The sequence below is a fragment of the Otolemur garnettii genome, unplaced genomic scaffold, assembly GCF_000181295.1.
Source record: "Otolemur garnettii isolate 467f Iridium unplaced genomic scaffold, OtoGar3 scaffold00058, whole genome shotgun sequence".
Classification (NCBI taxonomy): domain Eukaryota; kingdom Metazoa; phylum Chordata; class Mammalia; order Primates; family Galagidae; genus Otolemur; species Otolemur garnettii.
In genome coordinates, this window is record NW_003852453.1 from 6,991,996 (window position 1) to 7,000,469 (window position 8,474).

Below are 8,474 nucleotides of genomic sequence, written 5' to 3' on the forward strand. Positions count from 1 at the left end.
GGGGAATGGCGGCTGCCTTGCACTAGAGCATGTGATAAATGTTGCTGTGTTTTTCTTGACTGCTTCTCTATTTTTCCTGGCATAGGCCTGGAGCGGGGAGTGCTTTGTGGCCATGTCAGTGCCAATTATTAATGTGAACATCATCATTGGTGGCTGCTGCTGCCGCTGCCGCTGCCGCCGCCGCTGGCTGTTGCAAGCTAAGCTCGGTCGGGCTTTGCAAGGCTCCGCAGTGATCTCTGTAATTAACTTAGATGATTCACTGCTGTACACCCATTGTGCTCTTTCCCAGGCCAGCGACATCCATTTACATGAGGAGCTAAAAACAAGTATTGCCTTCCCTTGGAGGAGTTTCCAAGCGCTCACCCACCCGTTCTCTCCCTAATGAAACGGCTTGACCTCACCCTGCCCTGGCCGCCTGGTGGAAACCCCAGCACTTGAAACCAGGCCACGGAGAAGAAACTGAGCACTTGGTCCCCCCGTCTTTGAACATTTGTCTGTAATGTCTGTACTAACTAACCCTTGGGACACCCCTTATTTGTGACCCCATCCAATGCTCACTTAAGAAATGTTATTTCTGAACTGTTCCCCCCCACCCCACCCCCGGCCAGACCTCAGCTGTCCAAACAGATGAACGGTTTGAAGACTGGTCCTCAACCCACTCAGGGTGATTTCCCCCCACCCCAGGGGACACAGGGGATGCCACTGGCTGGCGTCTGGTGAGTAGAGAGCGGGGTGATGCCAACCCTCTCACAGTGCACAGGACAACTCCCTTCTTCCCCCCAAATGGCAACAATGGTGAGGTGCAGGCACCTTCGCTGGACGCCGCCACACCAAGCGCATCTTGCCTGGATTTATTCGTGTTGGCGTTTGGTTGGGCTCCAGGAAACCTGGAGACGTTTTTGAAGCTCTGGGATGATTGACGTTTTACTGCCTGGATTTTATGTGAACTGCTGCTAATGAACAGGGCCTGCCTTGATGACTCTGCGGAGGGCGCCATTCAAACGAACCAATTATGAAGGATTTTTTAATGTAAACTTTAACCAGGTAGCCTGAGGGCTTGCTGAGCATAAAAGTGCAATTCCGAAAACATGAGGTTTCCTGAGGTTCCGGGAGGCCCCGGCAGGATCGATGCTGGCACAGAAGCTCCAGGGCTGCGAACACAGTTCTCTGAAGTCGGTGGGAGGCTCCTGCCGTCATGGTGACCCCAACCCTTCCCCAGAGAAGAAGGTCAGAGCGCCTTTTCTTCAGGGGGAGCTGAGTGTCCAGGCAGAGCGGCCTGGAGGGGGGCACCTGCAGGTGGGGGGCCCTGGCACACACTCCCACCTTGCTCCACTGCTCAAGCCTATGAACTTAAATCACTGATTCCTGGTGGCGTGCTGAGTCACTACTCCTCTGCCTTCAGCCAGATCACTGGGGTTTTAAGGAATGTAATGATTCATGCTCTCCCTCCCTCGGCAGCTGGCTGCTCTGACACCTTGTGTGTCATCCGTCAGGAGCTGGGACTCAGCTCAGGCAGGATGAGGTAGGGCTGAAGGACACCCTTTGTTTCCTGTCCTCTCTCCAGCCCTGACTCTCCTCCCTTCAATGGGAGACGCTGACCAGAAGAGTCACTCCCTGGGGGGATTCTGCCACTGGGTTTCTTGCCTCTGTTTTCTGAAGTGGTGTTTTGTGCTGTGAGGCCCCAGGCCGTGTGCTTAGCAAACCGATGTCAACATAAACTGCACCGTTTGGACCCGACTGTGAGGACCCAACTGTGGCTGTTAGTCCCAGCACTAAACTGGTGGCCTTAAATATGGTCTTTTCTAGATCCACGGCCTTTAAATCAGCAGTCTTTTTAGCATCGGGGACAGGTTTAACAGAAGACAATTTGTCCGTGGACTGGAGTGGGGATGGGGGATGGGGGATGGGGGGTGGTTTCAGGATGATTCAAGCACCTTACAGCTCCTCCTCAGTTCATCAGGCATTAGATTCTCATAAGGAGTGTGTAACCTGGATCCCTCGAATGTATAGTTTCCAGGAGGGTTGGCACGCGTCTGAGAATCTAATGCCACCACTGATCTGACAGGAGGCGGAGCTCCAGCAATGACGTCAGTGATGGGGAGCGGCTGTAAGTACTGACGAAGCTTCATCACCCCATTGCTCACCACCCGCTCTGTGTCCTGGGTCCTAAACGTCCACAGACCAGTCCTGGTCCACTGCCAGGGGGGCTGGGGACTGCGGCTTTAAATGCCTTTTCATTTATTTGTTTTATTTGTTTTCCTTAGCAGTAGAACCATCCATTCATTCAGCAAATATTTAATGGGCGTCTGCAATGTGCCAGGCACTGTTTTAGCCACAGGGAACAGAGCTATGAACAAGATGGGCAAGATCTCCGCTCTCCCAGAGCTTGGATGCTGATGGAGGAAGCCAACACAACACAAACCAAAAAGGACAACATGTGTCAGGTGGTGATAAATTCACTGAGAAGAAAGAAGCAGGAGAAAGGGTGAGAAAGCGATCGTGGTGAGGGCGTTACTGCCCTTGGGGAACGCAGGGAGCCGCTCTGAGCAGAGATCTGGTTGGAATGAAATCTTCTTTGAAACCTCAGTATTGAAAATAGCTAAAAGTGGAGGTGCTTTGCTGGGGGAGAGGAACAACTGGGGAGACTGACGTACCAGGTTTCCCCCAAAATAAGACCTACCCCCCCAAATAAGCCCTAGCAGGATTTCTATGCATCTGTTAAATAATCCCAATAATAAGATAAATAATACCCCAGTAATAAGACCTGCATTTCTGTGCAGAGCAGTAAGGAAGACTGGAATACCTTTCATCTGTCACAGCTCCTTTCTCCAAGCCATTCACACTTGCACAGGTACACGTGTGGTAATCCCCATCACAGGCATCCTATTGCACACGTGTGAACGGCTAGAGGAAAGGAGTTCACACATCACTAGTGCCAGCCCCACCAACAAGGTCGGCTCCCCCTGTCAGGTTCCAGAAGAAGATGACTTAACTGTATTTGAATAAATGGAGATTGTTGTATTACACTTAATAAAAATAAGACATCCCCTGAAAATAAGCCCTAGTGTGTCTTCTTGAGAAAAAAAAAAATAGAGGACGGTGTCTTATTTCCGGGAAACACGGTAGAGACAGTTTGCTGAAGCTGCAGCATTGCAGCTGGGTGCCGAAAGGTGAAAAGCAGCCAGGATATAAAAGTAGCTTTATCTTTTTAAATTAAAAATGCAACATATAGTAAATGCACACAGTAAAACATTCAAGCAGTACAAACAAGATCACAGGGGAAGTATACACTGGTGTCCTAGTTGCCCCGCTCCCGGTTTTACGTGCCTTCTTCCAGTCATATTTTGCATTTACGTAAATATTTGCATAAATATTCTGTCTCTCTGTCTCCTCTGCCCTTGTAGAAACCAGTCATAGCGTATTTTATACAACCGTCCACATCTCCATTGTTTTCATTTAACGTTACTCCTTGGAAATTTGCCTGCGTTCGCTTGTAAAGATTTCTCCCATCTTTTTCACAGGTGAATAGTATTCGTCTGTGAAATTATGTTTTCACTCCTACCCCCAGTCTCTTATTGGTGGCATTAGGTGGCTTCCCGAATGCTTTCCACATCCATTTGCCACTGTGCGACCACATCTGTGAGACAAATACTAGTGGGAAAAATCTATTGAATATGTGAATTCCTAGAAGTAGCACCGCTCAGTCAAAGAGGATGCGTGCTTTTCATTTGATACGTATTGACAATTGGCCTACGAGAGAATGATACGTATTTATGATTCCCACTAATTTACAAAGGCACCTTATCCCTCAGGACTTATCAACAGTGTGTGTTTTCACGAGTTTTGACTTCTTTTGGCCAAACCGATGGGTGGAAAACGTCTTCCTTTTGTTTTCATTGGCATTTTATTAACTCTCAGAGAGGTCACACATCTTCAACATGTCTAAAAAGCTTGCTGTATTTCTTGTTCTGTAAACTGCCTGGTCATGGGAATGGCAGGTGGAGAGGCCCGTGAGATGTCCACGCGGAGGTGTCCAGGAGGCATCCAGATATTCAAGGGGGAGCTCCAGGGAACTTTCTGGGCTGGAGCTGTCATTTGAAAGGCAGCAGTACATGGATGGTTATGTAAAACCCCAGGAATGAAGGCGCTCACCTAGAGAGAAGGAATAAAGCAGAGAACCAAACCTACAGCACCCCGACATCTAGAAGTTGGGGGGAAGAGGGCCAAGCAGAGACTGAGGAGCAGCGGCCAGGGAGGCAGTGAGTGGGGATGCAGGAGTGAAGAGAAGAGGTGCTTCAGGAAGGAATGGGGGGCAGAGACCATACAGAAGAGGGAAGTCCCAGCCGGAGCCCAGCGACCGGCGAGCTGATGAGAATGACTTCCGAGGAGTGGCGGTGGAGTCAGGTTGCACCCGGCCGAAGGGGAGACAGAACTGGGACATGACAGTTGCAAGATATTTTGCCAAGCTGGGAATTAGACAAACAGGGTGGAGTTGGGGAAAGATCAAGGGAGATGTTTCTGATTTGGTTTGGTTTGGTCTAATTTGGTTTCTCGAGACAAGAGATACTGCAGTGTGGGTGATCGCTGGTGGGCCAGATCCAGGGGACAGGGCATTGATGGCATGTGTGAGTTTATAGCCAGGAGGGTGCAGGCTCACAGCAGAGGAGGGGGTCCCAGACACAAGTAGAGGGGGACCCTCCTGGAAAGAAGGACCTGTCTACCCTATGGCCAGAGGGATAAAGCAGAGTGGGCAGGTTTGTGGGGTGGGTGGTGGGAGGTGAGAGGCTGTCTGTCTGATCAGTTCCACCCCTCCACAAAGAACCAGGCGGGGAGTCAGCCCAGGGTGAGGAGAGGGGGCGCCAAGAGAAGGTGTGAGTTGGGCCCTTCCCTGAGCAGGACACAGGACTTCACCAGGGCCCCTTGCTAGAAGTGCCGGGCAAGTTTTAATGCCCACTGGGCCCTGTCCCAGACAGCCCTGGAACTGAGAACTAAATCCAGCCCCGTCGAAGACTGTAGGTGGCAGGGAATGGTTAATTTTGACACATCTGATCTAGACACTGTTCCTGGAGTTATTTATGTCTGAAGTGATGAAAATTCCCTCCCCTCCTCTAAAAAGTGTTGGGGAAGTGGCCAAAATACCAGCCTGCCTTGCCGGCTCGTGGGGATTACCGCTGCTGTCACGGGCGTGTTCTGCGCCCTCATCCATCTTCAGCCCAGACTGCCCAGCTCACACCTGTCAGGATGGGGCATTGACCCCTGCCGTGGCCGAGGTTCCCGGGTTTGGGCACCATGTGGGCCTGAGCACAGCTTGGGAGCAAGTGCTTTTAATAAGCATCAAGTTCCAGGGCCTCTTTTTCTTTCCTGGCCTCCTCTGCTGACCTCCGGCGCCCGCTGAGTGTGGGGTGCGGTCTCCTACCTACGCACACACTTGCTGTGCAATGGGGTCTGCCCCGGGGCCCCGGGGGGTCATGTACTCGTGGGTTTTGTGTTACTGTGTTCGACATTATCTACATTCAGGAGCCTCATTTTCTAGGAAATTGCACTCAAGGCAAAGTCTGGGTGGAGTCTTGTCTCAGACCCCGCCCCCCAGCTGCCCTCAGCGTCACCAAAGTCCCCTGTCTGACCAGATCTGGCTGCTTCCCTAAAATCAGGAGTGATTGTACCTGCCCTAAATAGCTACTATGTTTGGGAGGTTCTCCCCAGGGGACAAGGGTGAAATTCAAATAAAAGAATGAATAAGAAATGGCACTAACATCAAGGGTGTTTTTCCCAGAGATCTCTCCAACCCCTTCTCCCTCCCCATCATAAATACAGATTCTAACTCACAGCCAGGCATGTCTCAGATGCTCAGTATATGTTTGGGGGAATTAATGACTGAATCTACATGTGCAATAATAGCTACGACTGGTCGGCACTCACCGTGTGCTAGGCGCTCTGCGCAGGAGTTTATGAAATGATGTCAGTTATTCCTCACTGGCAGTGAGTGGCCCTGCGCCCATCTTACAGATGGGAAAACAGAAGCTCAGGGAGGTCACTTACTTGGTGTCTTTACCGTGTGATTCCTGGCACTGGGATTTGAACCTAGCCTCTTTTGGTTTCAAAGCCATGTCCTTGACCTCTGTGGCTGATACTGGGCATGACAGCCGGTGGGTCAACTGGGAAAATGACACCAGTGTCCTGCACTGAAATCATGCGTGTCCTCTTGGGCTGGAAGAACGTCCTCCCCAGGAGAGAGAGGCCAGTCATGAGAACACTCACAGGCAGGGGCCGAATGAATAAGTCAACAGCTTTCTGTTCAGAGGAAGAGGAACAGGAGGTACGCGTGGGCACACCTGGGGCCATCGTGGTGGTTTGGACACGTGCCAGCCAGGTAGGCTCAGCCTCCTGTGTCCTGAATCGTCTCAGTTCAACCAGGACACTGAACGGGTTGGGCGGGAGAATGAAGCAGGACAGGTCCCAAGAATTAATCCTTGTTAATTAATCTCTGAATCAAGTCGATTTGGGTTAAATGGGGCTTGGCGGGCTTTGTCTTATTTTCTTCTGACTCTTGGTTGGGAGTGGGACCCCGTATGGTCAGGGTGTTTACCTCTCCGGTCCTTCTGACTGTCGGCCCACTGGGGCCATTTGCTACCCAGCCTGGCCCATTGGATGAGGCAGTGGGAAGGAAGGTCCCACTGAGAGCCTTCACCAAGAGTTACCGCAGTGGCCCCTCTAAGCTAGACGACCTCTTTCCCAGAGGACTGGGTGGTGGGGAAGGGCAGGGGACTGTGATGGTCGCTCTGGGGCCTGCTTTTCTCAGCTCTCCTCTACCCCTTAGAGAATAAAGGACGTTTCCCGATGAATTCAAGGTGTTGGCTTCAGAGACAGTCTGGGGAGCTTTGATGGTGTGTGCCAGCACAGTGGGGCTGGATTTAGGAGATGGGACAAGCTCTCTCCCCCTGGGAGTGACAGCCCCGCCCCACCAGCGGGCAGGCACTCTCGTGTACTCCTCTGGCTGGCTGCTGTCTCGTTCTAATAAATTAAATCTGTTATATCATCACTGTTATATTCCTGAGACAAGCACTTCCAAGGCAGATTAGAAAGGAACTTAAGGGGATTAAAAGCTTCTCTTAGTGAAAAACAATGTTTCAGTTGGGAAATCCATTTACCAATATGAATTTCAGCAGAAATGCATGTTTTCTTTAATGCATAGCTACTTCTCAAAGAAAGCGGGATTCCCCCCCACGCCTCCCGTCCCCTGTTTTGCATAAGTTATAATGTAGATTCCGTTGAGCGTGGCGAGCCACTCGGGGAGATTGATGGCTTCCATAAAGTTGCATGAAAACATTTCTCCTTTGTTCACGAGGGGAAAGAAAAGTGTCTAATGGATTTGGAGTATTAAAAGAGTGTTGGTTTGTACTGGAAACTGGGGAAAGTCTAGGAGTAAATACCGGGCACCAGAGGAAATGGATTAATTGGAAATGGAAACAGTCAATTCTCAGTTATCTGTGTGTGGCTTATCTGCAGTAAGTTTAGGGAGGAAAAAAAAAAGGAAAGAATCCCAGTGTTTCGTCTCCTCTGCCTGGCTGTCTAGAGCTATGTACTCAGGGAATTGAAGGCCATTTTAATAACCTGGACCCTATATAATTTGGAAGGTAATTCTGCTGTTGCAGCTATTAAAAAAATCACAGAAGGCAGTCCAAAGAGCATGTAATTAATTTTTTTTTCTATTAGTCACAGGTTGGGATTCTTTATACCATTAGTAAGTTGACTTAAAATCATGAGCTCCTTCCAAAAAGCCAACATGGAGCTCTACCCGAGGGGACCGTAAGACTCTGGGAGACTGTTCAGCCCCCAGCTCTCTGTTGCAGGAGTTGGGCAGAGAGATTATCTCTGGTGGTGAGGCTGGAGGTGCCCAGGAAGCCTCTGTCTAGATCCACTGTAAGTCAGAACTCGGACAGAGAGAAGGGTCAGGCGTTACCAGTCAGCCAGTGACACTTTGTTCTGGGTAATGCTCAGGAGTCCGGAGGGTGCCCTGGGCAGACCCTGTTTCCCCTGTGTGCCATGGAGCTGGGTGTCTGTAAACGCGGCTTCTTTGCCTTGGCCACGCTGTGGAAAATCCTCCCTGACACAGTCAATACAACTGCTCAGGGTGCTGGAGTGGGCTCTTCTGGTGGCTAAGGGACAGAAACCTACTCATGATAACTCAAGTCAGAGAAAGGTTTGTTGTAGGGATACGACTGCCATCAGATCTTAGGCAATAGAGCAGAGCTGGAGCCAGAATGTCTTGAACCAAAGTTTGTTCCCTCCCTACTTCCCTCTCTCTCATCCTTTGTTCGTCCCTCCCTCCCTCCCTTCCTTCCTCCTTCCCTTCCCTTCCTTCCTTCCTCCCTCTCTCCCTCCTTCTGTCTCATCTGTTCCTCCCTCCCTCCTTCCCTCCTCTCTTCCTCCCTCCCTCCTTCCCTCTTCTCTTCCTCCCTCCCTCCTTCCCTCCT